Below are 24,590 nucleotides of genomic sequence, written 5' to 3'. Positions count from 1 at the left end.
ACTGTAAGGGAGCGTCGTTTTCTTTAAGATACGGGATTTTCCACTTTAGCTCCACGCCCGCATCCGTGACAGCATGTGCTATTTTGGTGCTTGTGATTATTTCAGTTTATAATAGTTCCTCCCATTACCCTCGTTATCTCACTTTGCTTCCCCATTTTCTCTCTTCTCCATTTTGTTCCATTCTTAAACTCCACCCCGGGAATCAAATAACGTCTATTATTTAGCCGTCACATGCCAGCTACTCCCTAACGTGCAGATCTAGGGCAGGTTTATACACAGCGAGGAGAGCAAACCATCAGCACTCCATGTAAAGGCTGCCGTCTTTAAGGAGTAATGGTTTATATTGATTACTCGCGGCGTCTGGGGAAGGCTAGGCGAGCGATGCTGGGGTTGAGCTTTTTGATGGTTATCGTCCAACTCCCCCTGTCGAGAGCTGCGGGACACTGGTGTACGATGTTTACGTCTCCGTACTCACTCTCCCTATCTTTAACTCCCGTATAAATCAGTCTGCAGGCAGTGTGCGCTATATGTATCGTACTCCTCTGCTACATATATTACCAGGATCCATTGCGAGGGACAAGACCCGTGGGTGAAGCATCAGTCCGTCTTATTTATGTTTACTTTAGGTATCTGGCAGGTTCTTCCGTGTACGATTATTGAAGCTTTTTTGTAATTATGCATTTCAGTGAGCTTAAAGCAGCCTGGGCCACACCGAAGGGACAGCAGTGGTAATGGGAGTGTGCAAGATGATTCCAGCCACACGTGTGAAGTGGACGCGAGTGGTGAGCCAAGTGGAATTATTCTCGTTTGCCTCTTGTTGTTGTTTCAGCTCAAGGCGCATGGTAAGAAGCTGTTTTGGCTTTGGTGTTGGTGGTGTGGTTGTGGTGTGGTGGGAGAAAGAGTGGAGGTGGAGGGTAAGCTGAAAGAGAAAGAGAGACTGGAGTGAAAGTTAAGGTAATGTGAGCTTGTCATGAGTGTTTAGTGTTTAGATTGACGCATGTCATTTTTTTATACGTGTATATATGGTATTAGTTCACTAGGGTAGCTTTAAACGTTTTTGTTTGTTTTTTTCTTAATAATAAGGCAGCCTTTATTTGTCGTGTGTTAAGTGACCTGTATATGTGTTCATTACTTAAGTGATATTAGGACTACTTCAGCGTTGCACTTCTAAATATGTGTTTTTAATCACTAATTAATACCTTCTGAATCCTACAGGTGTTTCTCTACGTCATTTCTCCGAAAAAATGCAGCTAAACAACCTCCATGGATTGCTTTCGAGGCTCTGTACGTATAAACCTTCATAAGTTCTACCAGATGTCCTATTATCTCCTGCTTTTATTTTCACCTCATTTATAAAAGTATACCCTATTAACCACCACATCTACTTTCTCCTTTACTTTCACATCCAAGGCACGTGTTACATAATCACTCACTTTTTCTCTCCCAAACCTCCCTTCAAATATGTCTTAATTTATTTTTTTCATATCATATTAAGTGATGCTATAATACTTACCTTGTATCGATTTAATTTCGCAATTTTCTGCGGTTGACCTACAGCGGATGCTGTAACTCATTAGTTAATCATAGTGCATCTTGCCTTAATCATTAACTTTTTCCTTTCCTTTTATGTATCTGGGTACTTTCCATTTAACATTTGGGATATTTTAATTCATTATGTGCATGTTAAACGCGGAGAGAGAGAGAGAGAGAGAGAGAGAGAGAGAGAGAGAGAGAGAGAGAGAGAGAGAGAGAGAGAGAGAGAGAGAGAGAGAGAGAGAGAGAGAGAGAGACTGTAAACAACAGGGCGGAAGACTCAAAATAGTTCGGGTTGAAACTAATGTCTCAATCTGTGTCCCTCGTCCCTCACTGTATCACTTACCCCTTTGATCTGTCCTGTGAGTTCTATCGGGGGGGAGGAAGGAGGGAGGGAGGATCTGACACTGCCAACTAACCTATTGTTCTACAATTACAAGTTGCCCTGATCGCGGGGTGATGTCAAGGACTTGTAGATTTTTTTTTCTTTCTCTCCCACACACGAGTAGTGGAGAGACAGTGTGGAATTACCTGGAGCCTCTCAGGTAGACGGTGAAGCTCATTATCACTTCATGCCTCCCTCCCCCTCATCGCTCGTCCCTCTCCTCCGCCACCTCCAAACCACTTTATGACGCGTTCATATATCAAGACAGAGCAGCTATTGGCCTTCCCCCCTTCCCTCTCCATCCCCTTTGCGTCAGACTCCCATTCTCGCTCGTTAGTTATGCACCTTATTGTAGCCCTATTAGCCCCCTATATGTGTGTTATGTATAAAAGGTGTTGGGGTGTTTTTCATGCTGGTGTCAGGAAATTGAGATGATGTTTTTTGTGTGTGCAGTATGTTAGTATTTTTATTGAAGGTTGTGTGATAAAAACTTTAAAAGAATATTAATTTAGATATTGTATGACATGTAGTTATAGGTCTGGAGAAAGGGGAACAACCTGCATGTCAGGAGTGCTGTGTCCAAGGCTGCTAGTGACAGGTCCCCGAGGCCAGTGTGGTCTGCGCCTCGTGGGTAGCAGCGTGTGGGAGAAACTCAGGCCGCAGGGTGAGCAAAGTGGTGATTGTAATAGACTGTGGGATGGGCTGCTGAATGTAAGGTGTTTGTGTGATGCCCTGGCTGTACACTGGCCCGTGTGTGTCTCCCGGTGACTGCTGCAGCCAAGGAAAACCACAGGGGCCGTCATCTCCGCATCTGAGCTTGGGCAACTCCAAACAAGACACTCGGAGGTTGTGAACACGCGAAGGCATTCTTCGAGACGGTAGTGTCTCCTGCTACGTATACTGAAGGTATACCGGACTAGCTCCCCCTCAGGATACATTCAGTATACGTCCAGGGGGCATTACAATATCCAGCGGTGACATCAAGGCATCCATCTCCGCACCTGCTCCCTCAAGCCGCCGCCGCTCTACCTCCGCGTCGCCTACACACGGACACCTGGAACCCTAACGGTAATTTGCATCTACTGATGTTCAGTAAGGTTTCATGCAGAAAATGCTTCCAAAATCAACTTCACGGGTTTTCATTGCCAGTCGACGTGAGAATTTGCATTTTAATATACTTGTTTTATTATGGCGTGTAATTTTCTTTAGAAATAATTTGTGAAGTGACATGTAGCATTTATCTAAGCTTGTGGTTTACCTACTACTAATTATGTACAAAAGATGTGTTTGTCTCCAAGCTGTATTGCTATTAGTGGTATAAGGATTGTAAAAGCCGTTATGCATATAACATTTATTTGCAACATACATATACATTGTACATTAAAGAAAACAATGGCAACGTTCCACAGTGGCATGAGTGAGTCATGGTAATTATATAGAAGCAGTATTTCTCTCTCTCTCTCTCTCTCTCTCTCTCTCTCTCTCTCTCTCTCTCTCTCTCTCTCTCTCTCATTCCGTCTTCCCCCTTCACTTACTACCCCTCACCGCCCTCCCTCCCTCTCCCTTTGTCTTTTCACTCTCCGGCTTCCCCATCATTCCCCTCTCTCCCTCCGTCCCCCTCTTTCTCCCTTTCAGCTCCCCCCTACTCTCCCTTTCTCTTCCTCACCTACCCCCTCTCTCTCTCTCTCTCTCTCTCTCTCTCTCTCTCTCTCTCTCTCTCTCTCTCTCTCTCTCTCTCTCTCTCCTCTTCTCTGTACCCACGGCAAAAAAAAAAAAAAAAATTGTGGTAGGTTAGCACTGAGGCGTGGGCAGGTGAAAGATGTGTACCTATACCACATCTTTTTTCACGCTGTCATTTTTTTTTTCTATGCCCTACTTACATACCTGGTCGAGACTAATGGTGGCAGTGGAAACGACTCTTCACCTACCCTGTGCCTCAACACTTCACTACCGCGCGGTGCTCTCCACCTGTCTGGATGCTCTGTAACCTTGACTTGAGGTTTCTCTCCCACAGCGGGGTACAGGAACTTTGGAACGTGGGTCCTCTTCAGTAACAATGTTGCCTACTTTTGTATCATCACAAGCCTTACACATTTCACTGTCTTCCTCTATGTTGTGTAAGGAGAATTGCGATTATCCTACTGACCGATATCCATTTTTTTTTTTAACATAAATTTTTTGTTAACATTAAATTTCAGAAGAACTAAGAGGACTAATAGTGGTAAGTATGTTGGATTGGACGTTGAAGTTACATAACCTATGTCCTGAGGCACCACAGTCTTACCTGTTCCAACACCAGTGTTCTCTTGCTAACAGTCATTATCCACAGCGTTGAAGTCCTGAAGAATATCAAATTGTGAGAAAATGCAATTTTTTTACTTCTCCACAAGATCTTGTAACAGATTACGTTTTTACCAAATAAAGAAATTCTTAAAATGAAATGTGTCTAACTTTACCAGACAGGTCTCAAGAGTGTTTGAAGGAAATAATTATAGAAGTACAGGTAAGCCTTTTTATCATGGTTTATCTATCACCTTTCATTACTTGCTATTGTTTCCCTCCTTTTATATCACCCCTGTATTCAGTTGTACTGATTTATGATTCATGAAGGGAAGGTTCTGCAGCACTGCCTACAACTATTTTCTATTTTTCTAAAGATCTACCTTTCCTCTCTGATGATGATGATATGTATTATTCATCATTTCACTAAAATATATAAAGGACATGCCGCCCTTTTTGCACATCAGTTATTAATTCATCTTAGACATTATAGCAGTTGTTGATAAATCGTTGTACTGTACAGTTTCAGTATAAATTTTAAGCTTTTTAAAGCCATCCCATCATCTGAAACTTTCATTGTTCCTTCCGTACATCTGTGTACGTGTTTAGCTGTTACAACAGCCAGTCCTGTCACTTTTTTTCTTAAAACAAAACATGACAAGAAAACAAAAATCACGGAATGCACAACCTGGCATTGCCACTGTCCACAAGCTACCAAATTATTATAAAAACAATTTTAAGGTTGTTTAGGTAAACTGCACATACAAACTACAATGAATATGGCTAGGAGAAACACATCACACTGCCAGAGATACTGTACCGTGAACAGACGTTCATAAATATTCTCCAGCTGAGGACTATCATTAAAGCTCACCGCTACTTCAAAGGCAGGCGCCACCCATGTGTGAAATGACGAGCGAGGCGACCATCATCCTCAAGAATTTTTCTGCTCTTCACTGTTCTTCGACGCTGAAAATGGTAAGACTTTATTTATTACTATTACTAGTATATCAAAGTTTATAGGTAAGGTCAAACCAGAGTATTCAAGGCCACAAGTCAAGGAATGATATGAGAACGGCAGAGAGAGGGAATCTGAAGGCCGAATGGATGTGAAGGAACAGATTCAAGAAGAGGACAGGGTGCGGGGGGAAGGGGTTGGGGGAAGGACGGCAGGCAGCGGTGAAATAGCCATGATGCAATGGGAATGAGTGTTGTCTTATTTATGCTGCTTGAACTTACTTTAATGACATGAATGCGCTCAGAATTCTAATGCACCTTGGTATTTTAAATTTACTAGAAAATTAATTTGCTATGTTTCATTTGATGAAGAACGTCTGCTCAGATTAATTACATCAAATATGATAGGGTCAGCTACATGTGCTAGTCGTTGTGAGTTAATGAGAGGCAGACAGTCGGACGGACAAATTACAAAATTTTATGTAAATTTAAGCGCTACGATGACATTTGCCTCATAAACTTAATGAAGCACAAGAATAACCTTAGATAACTAATGTACTGCGAAACATTTGCTACAGAAAGTGTCGTAAAGGCACAGTGTTATGAAAGTCCACGGCCTGAATGGCTTCATGGATATTTCAGTGAGGTAACTATTACCGCTGCTGCTAATCCTTTATCCTCTATCAGAGTCATGGCCACCAATTCTGTCCACTTGTAGAGACATTGCAGGTGACATACTACATTTTTTACATTTAATTTTTAAAAGTGAAAATAAAGTCGCATTCATTGGTCTGAAAACCTGTAACCTTCCCTTGTTCAAACATTTAATGCCAAGGCATTTGTGAAATCTGAATGACCTCATTCTACATATTTCATCACGGTTCCTTATTTTAATCATAACATTGAATGGAAGATGTATCATCACTGAATGTTATATTGAACGCTTTTCAAATATGGGTCTGTATTAGAAATTAGGAACGAAAAGCATCAAATGAATGCTGTAGATAAGTAAGGACGAAACAACAGGAAAGCAAGAAAAGACGACAGCGCGATCAAAAGATTAGTTCAAATACCGAAGTCATCGTTGCCAGAATAATGTAATACCGTAGGAGTAAAGCTAAGAAATCTTGGATACGGCTAACCCAACAGAGTTCCATATTCACCCAGTCGCTGCTTTCTTCACTAAGGGAAACAAACCCTTGAATACCAGATGCGGTCATATGAGGTTAATGGACAAGTTCTGAGTCCATTAGGAGTCACCTGTTTCTCCCGGCCTCAAGGGGGTGGACCGAGGTTCCTGAGGTACTGGGATCAGGAATGAGGGCCACACCTGTCAAAAAAAGAATGAACTATTTAATGACACTGGACAATCAAATTAGTTAATAAAATGGTACAGTGGTGGTGGTGGTGGTAGTAGTAGTAGTAAGAGTAAGTGTAGCAGTAGCAGCGTTATAAACGCCATCAGTGTCAGGATTCAAGAGGCTATCAAGTTTCTGGATTCAAGGTTGCGGACGCGAGAGCGAGTACAACTTTGGGACATTCAGCAGGAAGTTAGAAGGAAGAAACCGGTAGGAAGTGAAGCCTTAGAGGAGGAAGATAGCAGGCGGTAGGAAGGGAGGAAGGGAGAGGAGAAGGAAGTAGGGGACAGGAAGAGGAGAGGAGGAAGAGAGAAGCCATGGAGAAGCTAATACAGGCGAAGATGAAGGAAAATGCAAGTAGGAAGATGAGAAATACGAGTTAAGTAAAGAAGTAAAGCGAGGGATAGGACAAGTTAGAAAAGGGAAGAAAATAGGAAGCGGGAAGGAGGGCAGAGAACAGAGGTGGGGGGGTAAAAAAAGGGAAAGGGAAGGAGGAGAGGGGTGGATGGCGGGCAGACAGGTGGAGGAAGGTTAGGGTGGTGGTGGTGGTGGTAGCGGTCGGCGAGGATGCTCGGGCTCAAGGTTTGGTGTAGGTTCGTGTGTTGGTGCAACAATCGATCAATCATTACCGTGACGTCTCTTAGTCCATACTAGGCAACCACGACTAATGCACCTCCAATTACCTGCCTGTACATCTTATTCTTCCTTGATCAAGCTTTGTCCTCTACTTTCACCTGTCCGTCTTTATTTCATGCCGTTCCCAAGCGTACCACGCAGACCTTCCCCTCCAGGTCCTTGCTCTCTCCTCGCACACCCATGAACGCAGCGTCACACACCAGCTTCCATCCTCCCTACACATCCCAAGGCTCTCCTCTCCTCACTACCGCACGCCCGCCAAGCTTCGTCCCTTCACCCCATGTTCCTCCTCCTCAATTACTCAGTGTCGGACTTTTTTTTTTTTTTTTTTTTAACTCATGGCTCGAACCGGTTGTGTTACATAATCTGTCCCAAACTCTTGACTCTTTTTGTACAGTGCGTTTCCAAATGTTTACCTTTGCTGTGTGCACGTCTATGCTCATTGTCTTCTTGCAAGATTCCTCAGTAATGATGTGATAAAAATCCTATAATAATGAAAATCATGATAAAATAATAATAATTATCACTATTATTGTTATTTACATAATAATAATCAGTATTACTATTACTATTATTACTGGTACTGCTGTTGTTCGTGTGATTATAATCAACAACAACAATTGGTTTTTATTCATAGTACCACATACCGATATTATTATTTTTATCATTATTATTATTACTATTATTATTATTATTATTATTATTATTATTATTATTATTATCATCATCATCATTACTGTCAACAGTAGCAGTACCAGTAGTGGTAGTGAGGTTGTAGTGGTAATAGAAGTAACAGTAATAATAATAGCAGTGATAGTAGTTGTGGTAATAGCAGTAATAACAGCAGTTGTAGTAATAATAGCAGTAGTAGTAGCAGCAGTATAGTTTCCAGCTTCTGCAGGTGTATTACCTCGTACGTAGTAACAATATTTACAGTAACATTAGCAATTTTAGTACAAGTATGTAGTGGTACCAGTAATAGTATCATCAGCAGCAGTAACAGTTGTAGTCTGTATACTCTTTCACTCCTAGTGGTGTTGTAATTGTCATTATTTTTATATAAAAAAGTAGTAGCAGTGGTAGTAGCTGCATTAGCAGCAGCAGCAGCCTTTACCAATAGTAGTAGCAGTAGTAGTAGTAGTAGTAGTAGTAGTAGTAGTAGTAGTAGTAGTAGTAGTAGTAGTAGTAGTATTAGCAACATTCGTGGTAGCACCAATAGTAACACACGCGTCAGGCCAGTTATAGATACAGTTCTGGTAATGGCGAAGAATCAAGTGCTATACTGCCAGTATAGCAGCAATAGAGGCAGGAAAAAAAAAAAAACAAGCGATAATAACAAAAAAAAAAAAAGCAATGGCAAAAAAAAAAGGAGCAACAACCATTCCATTGCTACCATTAGTATCAGCATCGTTACAAGCAGCAGGCAAACTAGTAGTAATGAAAACATTACGAGTCTTAGTCGTTTTAGTAGCAGCATCAACACCAGTAGTGAGAGTAACAATGGTGGTAACTGTGGTAGTGGTAGTAGTAGTACGTGGTACCAATGATAGGAGTAGCAATACCAATTATAACTGTAGTGATAGCTGCAGTAGTAGTAGATGTATTAGCACTAGTAGTAGTAGCACCAGTAGTAGCAGTAGTATTAGTAGTAGTAATAGTAGCAGATATTCGTATTAAAATTTATAGTACTGGTGGTGGTGATGGTAGTAGTAGTAGTAGTAGTAGTAGTAGTAGTAGTAGTAGTAGTAGTAGATGCTGTGGTTCTTTTCGTTGTACCAGCAAATATTAGTATTGCTAGTAGTAGTAGTAGTAGTAGTAGTGGTAGTAGTAGTAACAGATGTGATTGTTGTCGTTGTAACAACAAATATTAGTGTTACAAGTAGTAGTAGTAGTAGTAGTAGTAGTAGTAGTAGTAGTAGTAGTAGTAGTAGTAGTAGTAGTAGCAGCAGCAGCAGCAGCAGCAGCAGCAGCAGCAGCAGCAGCAGCAGTATAAGTGGTGGCAGTGGTGGTAGCACTAGTATTAGTACTGTAGGTGGTAGTAACGGTAGAAGTATACATCCTCATAGTAGTAGAAACATAGATGGTGGTGGTAGTAGTAGTAGTAGTAGTAGTAATAGTAGTAGTATTGGTGTAGATGGTGGTGGTGGTGGTGGTGGTGGTGGTAGATGTATTAGCACTACTACTACTACTACTACAAATACTACTACTACTAGTAGTAGTAGTAGTATTTGTATGTTACTACTACTACTACTACTAGTAGTAGTAGTAGTAGTAGTAGTAGTAAGAGCAGCAGCAGCATTATAAGTAGTAGTAGTATTTGCAGCAGTAGTAACAGCAGTAGTAGCAGCAGCATAAGTAATGGTAAAAATACCATAATGGTATTGCTGGTAGGAAGTTGGAAGATCGATTCAAACCAAATAACCAACCAACCCATATCAGGTAGTGTTACATTTTTACCTGAGTATCATTTTATATAAGGCATTTTCTGATTTATTTAAATTCTATTAGTAATAAATACTGAAATTATTTTTGCCTTCTTGTCGTTTAGAAATCAAGTAGTTTTTAAGTTTACCTGTTGCAGCCTCCTGCTAGTCTCATCTCGCTGATACTCACTTGTTGACGGGTGCTCGCTGAGTCGTCCTCCTCGGTTGAATGTATTGATACGGGTTGAATTCTAGGCCATGTCTTTCTTAGTTGCATTTTAAGTCTCTCTCTCTCTCTCTCTCTCTCTCTCTCTCTCTCTCTCTCTCTCTCTCTCTCTCTCTCTCTCTCTCTCTCTCTCTCTCTCTCTCTCTCATCTTTGGAAACAGTAACATCTCATTAAGCTCTTGTATTATAGATTTTCTAAGTTTTAGGATTTGCTGTATTCAATCTCTCCATCACTTTTTTTTTAGTATTAAGTTTTTAATATTTCAACTTCCACTTCAGAATTACAACTTAAAGAAAATACGTTAATACCTGTATTTTCTTTGTGATAAAATTTTTCGATGGCAAATTAATTTTTCCTTTAAACTCAATGGATAACCAATAATGATTTTGGATACTTCATTCAGCTTCTGACCAAACAGGTAAGGAATATATTTTGTGTGACTTCCGATTAACATATTCACTTGAGTATAGCTCTGTTAAATCAAGTCATGGACTGTGTGTGTGGAACCTCAAACCAGAAACAATTAAGACATAACCAGTTTGTCAGGGAGGCAATGGGAGAAAGGCAGGTGAGCGGGAGGGATTCAGGTAACAAGGTAGAAAGGATGGAGGGAAGGGAAAGGAGAGTGGTGGCAGGTGGAAAGGGAGAGGCAGAAGGATCAGGTGTAAAGGGAAGCATTAGGTGGTCACAAAGGAAAGACAAAAAGAGGTCATTCATGAATTATGTTTATTACTAATTTGTGCACTTGTTAGGTGGAGGCAGACCTCCAGAGCCCACCGAGCAGCCTTACATCCTGACACCGGGTTACTGGTGAGGCATGCCGTCATGGGCTCTGTGACGTCACCATTACAGGGTATACAGAGCCAGTCAAATCCTGCTGCGTCACTGCCACGTCACCAAAAGGGCGGGACATCAAATATAGGCCCCGCCCCCAAGGTGGACCATATCCTAGTCCTGGCCAATTAGCAGCAAAAGGAGCCGCGGAGTTGTGTTGTCCTGACGACGGTGGTGCTTGCCCCTGACGCTGAAGAACCGTGAAGAAATGCAGTAAAGGCGGAGCTTGTGAACCAGATAAGGGGCGTGTCTACGAGACGGTAGTGCCTCCTGCTACGTATACTGAAGGTATACCGGACTAGCTCCCCCTCAGGATACATTCAGTATACGTCCAGGGGGCATTACAATATCCAGCGGTGACGTCACAGCATACTCTCCACACCTGCTCCGGCGTGCGGCTGCTGCTCCTGCTGGGCCTATTACTGCTGGGACTGCTGCTGCTGCTGCCACCGCGCCGTCCCAGCTCAGCTGTCCTGAGTCCCTCCAGGCATCTACTCAAGTTTCGATTTCGTTTACATCAAAGACTTACAAGTAATATCAATACCTGGACCTAACCTAAATGGATTTCATCCACAGACCTCGTCTCGGCGTAAAACAAACAAATAATCCTGTAAGAGTTAGCATATAGAACTTTGACATAGTACTAATCAATAAAATAGTGATATAATAGATTAGACTGGCAACGAACTGTTAAGATAAGAAGACTAACATTATACAGTTTCAATAAAAAAATAATGAAATACAAAATTATTTTACTACAAACATTAACACAAATTACATGACGCGGATAATTATGCAAACAAGAAAATGATACATTCTACCAAACCGATATGTAACTAACAACATTACACACGTGAGTAGCACTAGGGTTTTCACTTGTGAGAAAATTACAAGGTTATTCAGTCATTTGCGATCTAAAAATAATCTGGCACTGCTGAGGAGCTCACGAGTACACACCGCAGCCGAGAAAAAAAAATCACAACACTGATTGAAGGAACACAGTAAATATTGGTTTGATCTCAGCAAACACTGGAACACTTCTTTTATGTACTTAAGGGCAGTGACTCACTTCCACACATGCATTTCGAGGATGTAAAACACTTCTGGAAAAAAGTCCAAATATTTAAGGCAAACTCTAGATAAAATTAAGAAAAATAACGAATTGTATTCACACACACACACACACACACACACACACACACACACACACACACACACGAACATAAACAATCAGGCTCCAGTGTCACTCGGCACTGTGTTAAGCACCATACAACAAACGAAATAAAAAAGAAGTTACAAATAAATGGGAACTAAATACACAAAACGAGTTTAAGCGCAACACAAGAGGAAAAACAAGAAAACCTTAAAAAAAATTCATACCTGACGTGGGATATCCCGCCGGCGCCGCCACTGCCGCTCCTGCCGATCCAACTCTGTTTACTGTCTGTCCCTCCTCGCCGCCAGCCGCCCTCCCTCCCTCCAAGCACTCACTGACTCGCTTCATCGCCTGCCACTACTGTTTCCCGAGACTATTCCTTAGGGGGCATTAGGGTAGCCTTTTCCCCAGCCACCCTTCTCCCCTTCTTCCCCCCTTTTTCACTCACCCTCCCTTATGCTACCCCCTCCCTATCCCCTCCTTCCTCCCTCTTCACCATCGGGTCTCTATACTCGTGCGTTCCCCCTACCTAACCCCTAGACTCGTCTCCCTCCAATGTCTTCCCTTCCTCGTCTCTCTACTCATCCCCAACCCCTTCCCACCCTCCCACCCGCCTCTGTCCTGCTCCTCCCTCCAGCACACTCTCCTCCTCTCTTATCCCCCTTCTCTCACGCTGCCCCATTCTCCTTCCTACCCGTTCTGCCCTCCCTAAGCTCTCTCCCTCCTCCTACTTCTCCTCGTTCTGTTCCTCCTCCCTCCGTCCCTGTCCTGCCTCTCCTCTTCCTCCCGATGCGTGACTTGACAACCCCTGCTTGACCCTCCTGCTCCTCCCCCTGGGTCCGCCCCTTCTGAGATTCCTCTTTAAGACTTCCACGCCCTCTGACGGATTGTAGCACCGCCGCCTTCATCATTTTCTGCCTGTTGCTTGGACTGACTCAACCTGCGTGCGCGTTTACAGCTGCTTTGCGCTTGCTTGCTTGCCTACTTGTCTGCTCTCCTCTCTCTCTCTCTCTCTCTCTCTCTCTCTCTCTCTCTCTCATCTCTCTCTCTCTCTCTCTCTCTCTCTCTCTCTCTCTCTCTCTCTCTCTCTCTCTCTCTCTCTCTCTCTCTCTCTCTCTCTCTGTGTGTGTGTGTGTGTGTGTGTGTGTGTGTGTGTGTGTGTGTGTGTGGTTTCGTAATGTTTACGTCGCTATCACAGTAATGTAATATTTACACACACACAAAAAGAAGACAGTAAACTTGTAGAAATCTTGTAGTGATTTTCTTTACAAGGTGAGTCTAAATATCACTGGGAACTGAGTTAAAATTATTATACGCCTTTGCCTTGAAGAAATGAGCAGGAAAATAGAGTAATAAATGTTTATTATTATCATTACCATCATCATCATTATTATTATTATTATTATCATTATTATTATATCATTATTATTATTACTATTATCATCATTATCATCGCCATCATCATCATTACACACACACACACACACACACACACACACTCACACACACACACACACACACACAAATTCCTTTTCCTCCTCGCCTCCATCGCCTGTGGTGTAAGGGACATATTCAATTACAAAGTAAGCAAAGGTTGCCACTGCGGTAATTAATGAAGGCACCGCGAGGTGTGTCCCGTGATGCGCTAAGGGCATGTTACAGCCTCACACTTGCCGCCCGCCACGCACTGAGGAGGGGAGGAGAGGGAGGGAGAGATGAACCATAAAAGGAGAAGAGAAGGTACTGGTGGATGAAGAAGCAAGGGAAGTATAGATTGAAACAATGTTAAAAATAGGAATATTAACGCTTTAAGTATTGGTGATTGGTGATAAGTACGAATATTAATCATTAAAGTGGTGACGCGCAGTTAACTAATATGAAATAAAATATGAACCCAACCAAAAACTATAACAGTTGTTGAAGTTTTAATATAAAATTATTTATAAGTTAGACGCCATGAAGTAAAACTTAAGGACCGTAAGGAAGAAGTGACGCTGCGCTGGGGAGGAAACGAAACCTGAGGGCTGGCGTCACCTCAGCAGGAGGCAGCCCGGGGCAACCCGAGGCTGATGAACACTTCACCCCCCCAAGTCCCTTCCTTACTGTTTTAATCAGAGGCTGCCTGGGTCCTGACGCTTTCGGTCGCCACTTACAAAGTGAGGCTAAATGTGCCACACTTATTTTTACTCCGTAGTTTATGAAGTCTTTCCCGGGCAGTAAACATGTCGGCGGCGTGAGGCTCACTCGTGCATCAGGACGCCGCGCAATTTAACTTGAAACTGCTCTGTTCTCGTAAATACTCTTCTAAGGAAGACTTTAAAAAAGTACAAAGTAAGTCTCCATTTCCCTGACTTAGTGCCATGCGCAGTGATTCCACCCGATAAGTCTGATAACGCTTAGATTTACATTCCGCGAAACTACGAGCAGGATGCAAGAAAATTACTCTCATACCAAGCATGTGGCTTTAGGAAAACCAATTAACACATAAATTTGTAAAACTAGCCACATTAGGGAGGTGACGAAACACCTTCACTAACCTGCCAGGCAGAGGCAAGTGCCTGATTCCACTATCAAAGTTTTAATTAATGACTTTCATAGGTACACTGACTTGCACAATGAACTGCCGCGCGTTTTTATTTGTCAGTCCGTTAAATAATCATTAGCATCATATTAGAAAATTACACGCCTAGTCACATCCAACTGTATATCACCACACACACACACACACACACACACACACACACACACACACACGGAAAAAAAAAAGAAAAAAAAAAGGCGCGCTCACAGTGTCAATTAAACGTCCCACGGAGAGGCGAGCGGCGGTCGTCATGGCTGAGAGGAATATAGACATCACAGTCACTGAAAAAACCGTCAGGGAGATACCAATCAAGGAAGTCCCGCCCTTGACAACCCTTAATGAGGAACAACCGACGAGGCCTTGGGAAGAGAGGGAGGAGGAGGGGGGAGGGACACCACGCAAATGACCGGTCAGTGTCATATGTGATGGTTATCCTTAATTTAATACGAGGAAAGAAGGGAGGAAAGGCCTGGATATTACATACCTCACTTTGCCTACAAAATTAAAGCATTGACAATATTCGTGTTTTTACTTTATTGTGGATGTGGGAAGGGAGTGGGCAGAAGGATGCTAGGGAGCCCCGGCCGAGGCCTGGAGAAGGCACGAGGTGACAGGTAACGCCGCGCAAAACAATCTGAAATGTATACATGTTCTGTAGATAACTCAATGCCTTATACTAAAACGTAGGTAATTAAATGTTATCGGGTGTTTTAATTAAATAATATAAACACTTTATGGTAAAATGAAGTAGATTTTCATACTCTATTGCAATTTAAAACAAATTCTATACAACAATATGAACCAATGAACAGCTTTCCCTTACGTTACTTTCCTCAGCATGGAGCACAGTTTAAACTCTCAACTCAAAATTATGCAACAATATTCATTCTAAAGCCAAATATCAATCATAACTCCATCACAACATTAAACAGATATAACAACATAATTTTAAAGGGATAATGCTGAGTTTACCTCGGCTGATGGCTTCCAAACACACATTTAGTATGATTATGGTACAACACACGGCAAAATCCATCATGCGTGTGCACAAAAACCATTCATGCAGGTCAATACGAGCGAGTAATAGAGAGACACCTCGTTAACCCATGCTCGGAGGTGCGAGTAGGAAAAAATAAGCATGAATAAATATAGACCAAAGTCATGCCAGTACCTTCAAGGCCAGAGGAAGTCTAAGAAATTACAGGAAATTTACGATCGCTTACTGGAAACTTGGGAAATCCGTGAAAGCAGAACAAACACGCCACGCTAATAAATCTACGTACTTGGCACGCAGCTGTACCCTAGTACACGCTCTCGCTCTTGCTCTTGCTCTCGCTCTCGCTCTTCCACACACACACACACACACACACACACACACACACACACACACACACATTGCAAAAAATACCATTAACACCCACCAATGCCATATTGTGTTTCACTATCACCACAACCATGACAGCCATTTCCACCACCTGTGCCACCGCCACCGCCACCGTCACCACCACCACCATAGTTGTCTCCACACCACAGGACTGTACCTGATCCTAGTGGCTTAATATTCGAGTCAAGGCCATTTTTCAGCGTCTCAGTAGTTAACTGGTCCCGTCCCCCTGCGGCAGCGGTACTCGGCGGTGAAGGCAGCGTCGAGTCTGGCAGCGGGTCGGTCCCCTTCCCTCGCCTACTGTAGCACACCACCTTACCATAAACACCGTGTGCAACACCGTAAATATGAAGGAAGGGGTTCCGGCAATCTCGTGGGACAGACTTAAAAGCTATTTGTAGAATTGCTTCGCCTGTGAGGCTTCGATAAAATGGAGTTCTCATTCTCTCTTATTCGGTTTCTCGCTTTTTGAACTTAGAGACGCGCTCCTTCTCTGCCTGTGTGCACCGCTTCCAAAAAATCTCATTTCACAGGTTATATAATCGCCAATAAGACAGGAGTGGGAAGTCTCTCATCGACTAGTCCGGAGACCAGTCAGCGCCCGCCACCCTCTTGGGGGACATGCCCTCGCCCTCGCCCTCACCCTCCCTCACCGTCCCTAAAACCACCTCCCTCCACCGTGGACCTTTCCTCCTCCCTCGCTTTCTCCCCCCACCCGTCTCTTCCTCCACCCCATAGCCCCTTCCCTCCTTTAGACAGCCACCTGCTGGACACTGGCGCGGCCACCTTCCATGTTTGTGTCCGCTGCCGACTACAACCTCTAATGTGTGCGCCAGAGTTGTTCTGCATCCATTGCCAGCATGAGACTTGGAAGTAATTCGCCGGAACGCCCGCCAGCAGCAGCAACCCTCTGGCTGAGAGCAACTTGTTCCTTCTCTCCGCTTTCTTTAGTTTGACGTGCCTTCCTTTCGAGTACATGTGCTCGCCAGGAGATGAGAAAGAGAGGAGAATCCAAACAGCATTTTCTACGGATAAAAAAGGGAGTTCGCAACCGTCTTCTCGGAACGGCCAGATCAGCTGACGCCGTGGAGAGACGTAGGGGTGGCTGCTCTCAGCATACCGACAAAAAATAAAGCTAAAATACCATCCTATTATCTCGAGATTCACGAGGCGTAGAATCATCCCACAATTAGAACAGAGTGAACCTAGGCACACAAACATAAAAAATGAAGGGGAAAAGGGGGTAAAGCCATGTAATAGCAGGAGAATGGGGGGAGGCGCGGGGAGGGGGAAGAGTGAATGGAGAGTGGGGAGGGCGGGCAGGGGTAGGTGGGTAGGAGGGAGGTGGGAGCAGCATTCATAGCTCGCTGGTCCATTATCCAAACCCATGGGTTTTCGATAGGCTAACGCGTATAGAAATTTGACTGGGGGTAACTTACTGGGCCGTTATCATAGTCCAATAAACATTACATCCCCCAAGAGCCGATATGCCGGCGATAAATATACCGCTGGTTGTGTCAGCGCTTTCAATTGCTCCACTTGCTTTTTATATTGTGTTTGCGACGTGTTTATGGAGGCCTGTGTTCATTTCTTAGGAGAGGGTGTTGTTGGGGGTGGGGAGGAACAGATGGGGGGATTACAGTGCAGCCCACACGAGGAGGATTGCAAGGAGCGAATCTGTAGTGTGAATGAGGGAAGGTTGGTTCAGTTAAGTGGCGTGGTAGGGGTGGAGAGAACTGCAGGGAATTACTAATGAATGCTTAGGATGTAGCCAGACAAAGGATGATTCAAGGTACAAGGTAATTTACATACAATACATACGAAAATCTCTCTCTCTCTCTCTCTCTCTCTCTCTCTCTCTCTCTCTCTCTCTCTCTCTCTCTCTCTCTCATCTCTCTCTCTCTCTCTCTCTCTCTGCCGCTTTCCAGTACATCCACGCAGACAAACACGTTAACACCACAAACAAACAAGCAAACGTGAGGTGATGTTCCGTTACCTCATCGCATCAAAGACCCCTGAAAGAGACTAAATCTACAGCCATTAAAACACGGATCAGCAACGCCATTCTTGACTTTATTACCCTGCAGGACACAAACTACCATTCACTGGAGGTAGCCGCTGCTCACGACGCCACCAGCAGACAGTGAGCAGGTAATTATGCATACATGTGGACACTGATACGATTCCATCTTATGTCATCACACCAACCCGCACATCTCCCGAGTGGCCAAGGTCGCTACACTCAAAGGCATCGTGAGAGACAGCAATATGACCAAGACGAGCTACACCAATGACGTGGTCTGCTCTTCCATCTTCAGCTTCTCCTTTTGGTTTGTATACCTTCCCACACCTAAGCTGAAGAACGTGCAACCCCTCTTCATCCTTCCTAAGATCAACTGCGCCTCCCCTACCTGAACCTCTTTCTTGGCAGCACAAAAAGGACCAGTTGGGGGTAGGTGGCTAACAAAAATGAGTAAAAAATAGAAGGGTCTGCAAAATCGTACATGGGTCTTCCTTCACACGTACAAGATGTCTCCGTGTACAGCAGGACTCCAGCGACTCTCCACCCCAGCCCAACCAGCCATTTCCTTCGTCAATTTGGAGAGAAACTTCTGTGCCACCCTCGCTATCGCCACTTCCTGCCACCGGATGCACCTCTGCCCCTCCCCGCCCCGCAGCGAAAGCGTCATAACCGACTTCCCGATAAGAGCCACCGATAACATTTAGCACAGATCGGTACAAGAACATCTCCGTAGCTCACAATGAGGGAGCCATCTGCGATCTGTAAATTGCTCATCACTCAAGGAACTCGGAGTCATATCACAGATTATTGAAGGAAGATTAATAACAATCTCAAATAGAATTTCTTGACTCAGTTTTCATTAACTCATTCTTAACACTTTCAGCACAAACTCAGGATACATTACTGTGCACTGTATACTTCATCCTAATGAGTATTTTCCTGGTTAACAAATATTTTAATCGTTATTCTTAGTGGTAATAATACTAAAATTTCTTGCATATGATGAACTCACTCACTCACTCACTCACACACACACACACACACACACACACACACACACGCACAGTACGAACAAACAAGAAAACTAAGTAACATTTTCTCTAGAATTTATACAAAGGTCAATACAGTAAAGATAAGAGAGTTAGGAGAGCTACAATATGGTAAGAAGAAGCACACAAACTTGCCAGTACCAACGAAGATGTCTTCCAAAGTTAGTGAGCGTCGCCGCCCTTACCTCAGCCCTCTTTCCCTCCCCCCACCTACCCTTGGGACCGCAGCAGACTTCCTTCCCTCCATCCCTCCCTCCTTCCCTCCGTCACTCCCTCCCTCCTTCACTCCTTCCCTACCTCTCTCCACTGCCCCTCCAAACAACCCGTACAACCGACCCCATCCATCGCTACCCCCTCTCCCCCTCCTGACCCTCCCTACCTTCCCCAATCCCCATCTTTCACGCCATTGGCCAAACCCTGTACTCCCCCTTCCCTTCCTTCTCCTCTCCTTCCCCTTTCCTTCCTTCTCCTCTCCTTCACCTTCCCTTTCTTCCCTCTCCCCCTTACCCTCCCTACCTTGCTCCTTTCCTCTTTTCGTCTCCTTCCTTTCCTTCCTCTTCTCCCCCCAGCCACCTTCCCTTCCATCCTTCTTCCTCCTCCTCCTCCTCCTACCCTCTTCTTAAATCCTCCTTCCCTCCCACTACCTCCCCCGATACCACGTGACCTCAACATCCTTACTTCCAAACCACACACACACACACACACACACACACACACACACATACACACACCCTTCCATCGAGTTGCACGTTTCAGCTTCATAAGGAAATTAATGGTGAACAGGCAACAAACACACGTTCAGATATATGAATACAATAAATAGGACTTGGATTCTATTGACACGTGATATACACTTCGGAGCAATAAATAAATGCAAACTGCTGTTATAAATGCAATGAATAGCTTCCATATGAACAAAGACACGTTCCATACCTCACGCACATAACGATACAACGAACACTCATTGACGTCAAGCCCACGCACACGCACACGCGCACACGCACACACACACACACACACACACACACACACGCACACACACACACACACACACACACTAAACGCCTATCGGGCACGAGGATTACATACATAAAATCTCTAAGCGGTAGATCATACATTAATCCGTGGAAAAATAAATACATGAATCCGCATACAATAGGACAAGCGAAGCCCCTTCACAACACACACATACACACACACACACACACACACATCCATATGCACGTCACTTCTCTCCACTGTATCCCTTTTTAATTTTTCTATAAGATCATAATTAAACTCAGTAACAGACTCTCTCTCTCTCTCTCTCTCTCTCTCTCTCTCTCTCTCTCTCTCTCTCTCTCTCTCTCTCTCTCTCTCTCTCCCTCGTCCTTCTTCCCATTTTCCATGAAGGAGAAGGGAAACCGTGCTCTATGATGGAGGAATCTGCTCTTGTATCACAGGGGCCTGGAGGGAAGGAGGGAAGAAGGGAGGGAGAGGACGTGGGGGAAGGAGGGAAGGAAGGAGGGACAGAGAGGAAAGGAAGAGTGGATCAGAATGTTAAACACGTTCCTTACCCGCTCCCCCCACAGGATTTTCTCTCTCTCTCTCTCTCTCTCTCTCTCTCTCTCTCTCTCTCTCTCTCTCTCTCTCTCTCTCTCTCTCTCTCTCTCTCTCTCTCTCTCTCTCTCATACCTACCTGCTATGAACATCAAACACTATAGAAAAGATAATTAAGCTGCACAACACAGCCAGGTAGAAACGTGCAGGTGAAAAAGGTGGTTATTTCTGGAGGTGACATGTGGAAGGCGGGTGAGCGAGGCTTCCTGGCTGGGCACTCCGTCTCTATCTGGTCCTGTATTTAAGGTCTCCGCGTGTCTGTCATCCCACATGTTCACCAGTTTAATGACCCGCCTGCTTGTCCATCGCCTCATCTGTCTTTGCGTTTATCAGCCTCTATCCATCTCTCTCTCTCTCTCTCTCTCTCTCTCTCTCTCTCTCTCTCTCTCTGGAAACAACGAAAAACACCTACAAAAAAAGGGTTAAACATATAAAACATAAGTCTTACTAAAGCCGCAGTCAAATGAGCGACCCGGATAATTACATTGTTTACACTGTGGGCCGCTGTGAGTGGGGAGCATGAGAGCACGAGGGTAGGGAGAAGAGAGGGGAAAGGAAGAGGGGGCCAGGAAGAAGAATAGTAGGTGAGTATGGCGGAGAGAAGTAGTAGGTGCATTTTGGAGGGGAGAGGTGTTCGTAAAGGCAGGAATGAGTGTGGGGAAGGAGGAGGAGGAGGAGGAAAAAGAGGAGGGAGATGACAGAAGAGCAAGGCGGTGGAGGAAAAGGAGGAAGTGAGGCGGCAGTAGAAGCAGCTACCTCGTGTTTACATCCGTGAACACCTGACCACCGAATTTAGCAGGTGAGCCATCCATTAAGGGAGCCTCAATTATCTGAGAACAGGGGCCCAGGACGCCCAGTTAATCTAATTAGCACCGACCATTCTTTACATTAATTAAGATGGAAACTATGTTCACCCCAAGTTTATCTACGAACACAAGGAACATAATATAAACACACAAGAATTACATAAGTTGCCCCTATAAATCTGGTATTAAGTGAAGTACCCCTTAAATTAGGTCTAGATCTCCCCCACACACGGCAGCTAAAAATAGTCAGGGTATATTAACCTGAGTTTATTACAAGTAAGTATAGGAAGTGCGCGGGGCTCCAGGAAGATGCCGTTAGTCGCGCTGATGATAATAGCGCTATCGTGTTCACTGATTTCGATTTTAAACCTATGAATTTGCAGAAAAAATACAGGATGGGTAATAAACGATCATATTGTGTGAGGGTATTAGCATGAGCATTACAGTGGTTACAGCTGATAAGTAGGTCATTACCTTGGCGCTGCAATAATCCGTAGTGTATCATAAATATATCACACGCGAGAATCTCAGATAAATTATACTTCATTTGATCATCAGTCCAAAATTTTTAGCATCTTCCAGCAATTTTGTTATTTATGACTGTTTATGGGAGAGTAATGAATACTAAAAAATGGATATGCACGCCCTTCCCCCACGTGTACGTACACACACACACACACACACACACACACACACACACACACACACACACACACACACACAGGACAGCACAGCACAGCACATCACAACGTACATGCACACACACTATCAAAAATTCACTTGCCGATTAACACTCGCGATGTAAATTATTGCACTGGCTTGCAATGGAATTAGGAAACTGATGCAGAATAATTGAGGACATGGCCATTCTGCAATCAACAAATGGAGACCTGTATTATCCTGGACAGAGGCATCAGCAACCAAATTAAATGTCTAGCCCATTAATGAGAGGCAGAAACGCCGCGTGTAATTTTGTTTCCACTGAACGTAAAGCCTTTCCGGGGCCTCCGAAAATGCACGCCCCGAACGGCAAAAGAGTCGGTGTTATAAGGAATAAATTCAGTATGCAATTACACCCCAAACATTACTAGACGCGTATAATGCTCGATTACTTGGAACTGAGTGAGAGGGGCGAGGGGACGCTAAATAAAAAAGAGAGGAATATGGAAAGAAAAGGAGAGAAGGATGAGGAAGAGAGGAAACTAGGTGAGCGAGAAGTGAGAGAGGGAAAAAATACTATAAATAACGAATACATTTAAGTCTTCGTATAATAAAGAAAAGCTGGATATGAATAATTAAAAGGAACTGCTAACTACAAAAATACGGAGATAGATGCAAAAAAAAAAAAAAATATCTTGACGTTTATCTTGTACGAAAGCTAGTTAACACGAGAGAGAAAATAAGGAATTCGATGAGATAAACATACCTATCACTGGAGAAATAAGAAAGGGGCCACTAAACTAGAAAACAGCTTGAAGGAGTAGACTGAAGGACTAAGATAGAATTTATTTAGAGACGAATAAGTTAGCTGTTAATGAAGAAGACAATTGAGAAGAAGATAAAAAAAAAATACACAAGAAAAGAGGAAAAATGGGGCCGTATAAAGTACAAAATAAGAAATGAAAAGAGAAAGATATGAAGGTAGAACAAGTAAAAGTAAGAGGTGTATTGTGAAGGGGGAGGGAAAAGGGGGCATGAGTAATGGTGCTAATGGAGGGGAAAAAAAGATATGGGGAAAATAAATGGGAGAGTGAGTATGGTAGGGGAACACGGAGGGGAAGTAAAAGTGGGGGGTGAAAATGGGGGATAAAGGGGAGAGGATCATTGCATAATTACACGCTGGCAAAATGTGAAACCTACTAAAAGGTGGTACGGAGGAGGGAGAGAGCAGGCTTGGATGGGGCTCCTCCTACGCGCGCGCACACACACACACACACACACACACACACACACACACACACACACACACACACACACACACTTTTTGCACTAATCCCGCCGTCGTCAGCCTCCTTAAGAATCTTCCCGGAGAATGTGTGGTTAATTTGGACACGATTACCTGATGGCCAAGTGTTGCAGACGCCTGGCAGAAATGGTGGCCACAAATACTGCCACACTCACCCCTTCCCATTCCCTCCCGCGCCTCCCTCTCCTTTCTTTCCTTTATTCCTATCCTCCCTAACCAGCTACGTACTTAGTTTTTTTTTTTTTTCTCTCTCTCTTTCCTCCTTTTCTTCCTTCCTTGCTCTGTTCCTATTCTCCCTAATCAGCCGTACTTAGAAGTTTCTCATTTACTCTCTCTCTCTCTCTCTCTCTCTCTCTCTCTCTCTCTCTCTCTCTCTCTCTCTCTCTCTCTCTCTCTCTCTCTCTCTCTCTCTCTCTCTCTCTCTCTCTCTCTCTCTCTCTAACCAGCTCTCATCCAACACGTGTCCTCCACCCTTCCATACCCCATCATCATTGCTTTCTACTTCACTCCACTCCGCCCCCACCTTAACCTAATCAAAGATGGCGCAGGTATGAGAGGCTGGACTGTGTGTGTTTACCTTATTGATCTTCTCCTGCTGCGAGTGTCTTCCTTAATGAATGCAAATATATTCGAAAATTTAATTGAAAGTCATTACAGCATTAATAAAGAAGCATTAGAGAGTGCGCACCAAGAGAGGGAAGCAGAGGGAGCGACACTACAGCCACTACAGCCTCGGGAAATCACCAAATTTACCGGAACATTACCACGCCTCTCTCTCTCACTCTCTCTCTCTCGCGCTCCCTCCCTCGACTACTACATGTTACAGCAACGAAAGAAAAATCCCGGTATTTGCATGAGTCGCTGTCCCGCCATGCTCGCCCACAAAATACTGGAGTAAATATTGGTACAAGGGGGTGGGGGGTTGCGGGTCCTAGTCCATCAGGGCGGGCGGCTCGGCAATACAGAGGCCAGGACCTGTTCCCATACATTCCCATTACACACGTGCTGCGGGAGTAACATTATATTTCCAGGGAGCGGTCAGAGTCGGCCCCGCTCCCTCTCTCCGTAAGCTCAGGTGCACACGTCCATACGTACACATATACATACACAAATGCGAAAAAAAAATAATAATAATATATCCTGGCTAAACTTGCAGCCCCTCACTTACCACGCCCGCCCGCCCGCCGACCCGCCTACCTACTGTTCGAATATTTGAACGAGATGTTCCCTTATGTTGAAATATTTAATAGGTCGCCAATTCGCAGGTACAAAAACAGGACGTCGCCCCCTCGCTGGATGCATAAAAGCTTGTTTGTGAGCTCGGCAGAGACGGGAAACAGCCGCTGCCGGAGGGTTTGAATAAAAAAAACATACACCCTCCCCCTTTTTTTCT

The 24,590-nt window shown here is 44.1% G+C and overlaps 1 long non-coding RNA gene across 3 annotated transcripts in view; it reads right to left on the bottom strand.

Annotated features, from left to right (window-relative positions):
* Positions 1-690: 690 nt before the first annotated feature.
* The window catches only part of LOC135107898 (uncharacterized), a 95,324-nt gene continuing 71,424 nt past the window's right edge, over positions 691-24,590 (bottom strand). Inside the window, exons 3-6 of one of the 3 annotated variants that reach the window (XR_010272046.1) lie at positions 6,319-6,485; positions 5,073-5,167; positions 4,203-4,257; positions 691-4,026 (exon numbers count right to left, since the gene is read on the bottom strand). This is a non-coding gene — a long non-coding RNA (uncharacterized LOC135107898). Of the gene's footprint in view, positions 5,168-6,318; positions 6,486-24,590 lie in introns of all 3 variants that reach the window. The other 2 variants (XR_010272045.1, XR_010272044.1) reach the window with 2 other exon arrangements.

This window comes from Scylla paramamosain, chromosome 16, assembly GCF_035594125.1.
Source record: "Scylla paramamosain isolate STU-SP2022 chromosome 16, ASM3559412v1, whole genome shotgun sequence".
NCBI classification, from domain to species: Eukaryota; Metazoa; Arthropoda; class Malacostraca; order Decapoda; family Portunidae; genus Scylla; species Scylla paramamosain.
Note: the sequence above shows the minus strand (reverse complement) of the source record. Positions and strands in the feature narration are given on the sequence as shown.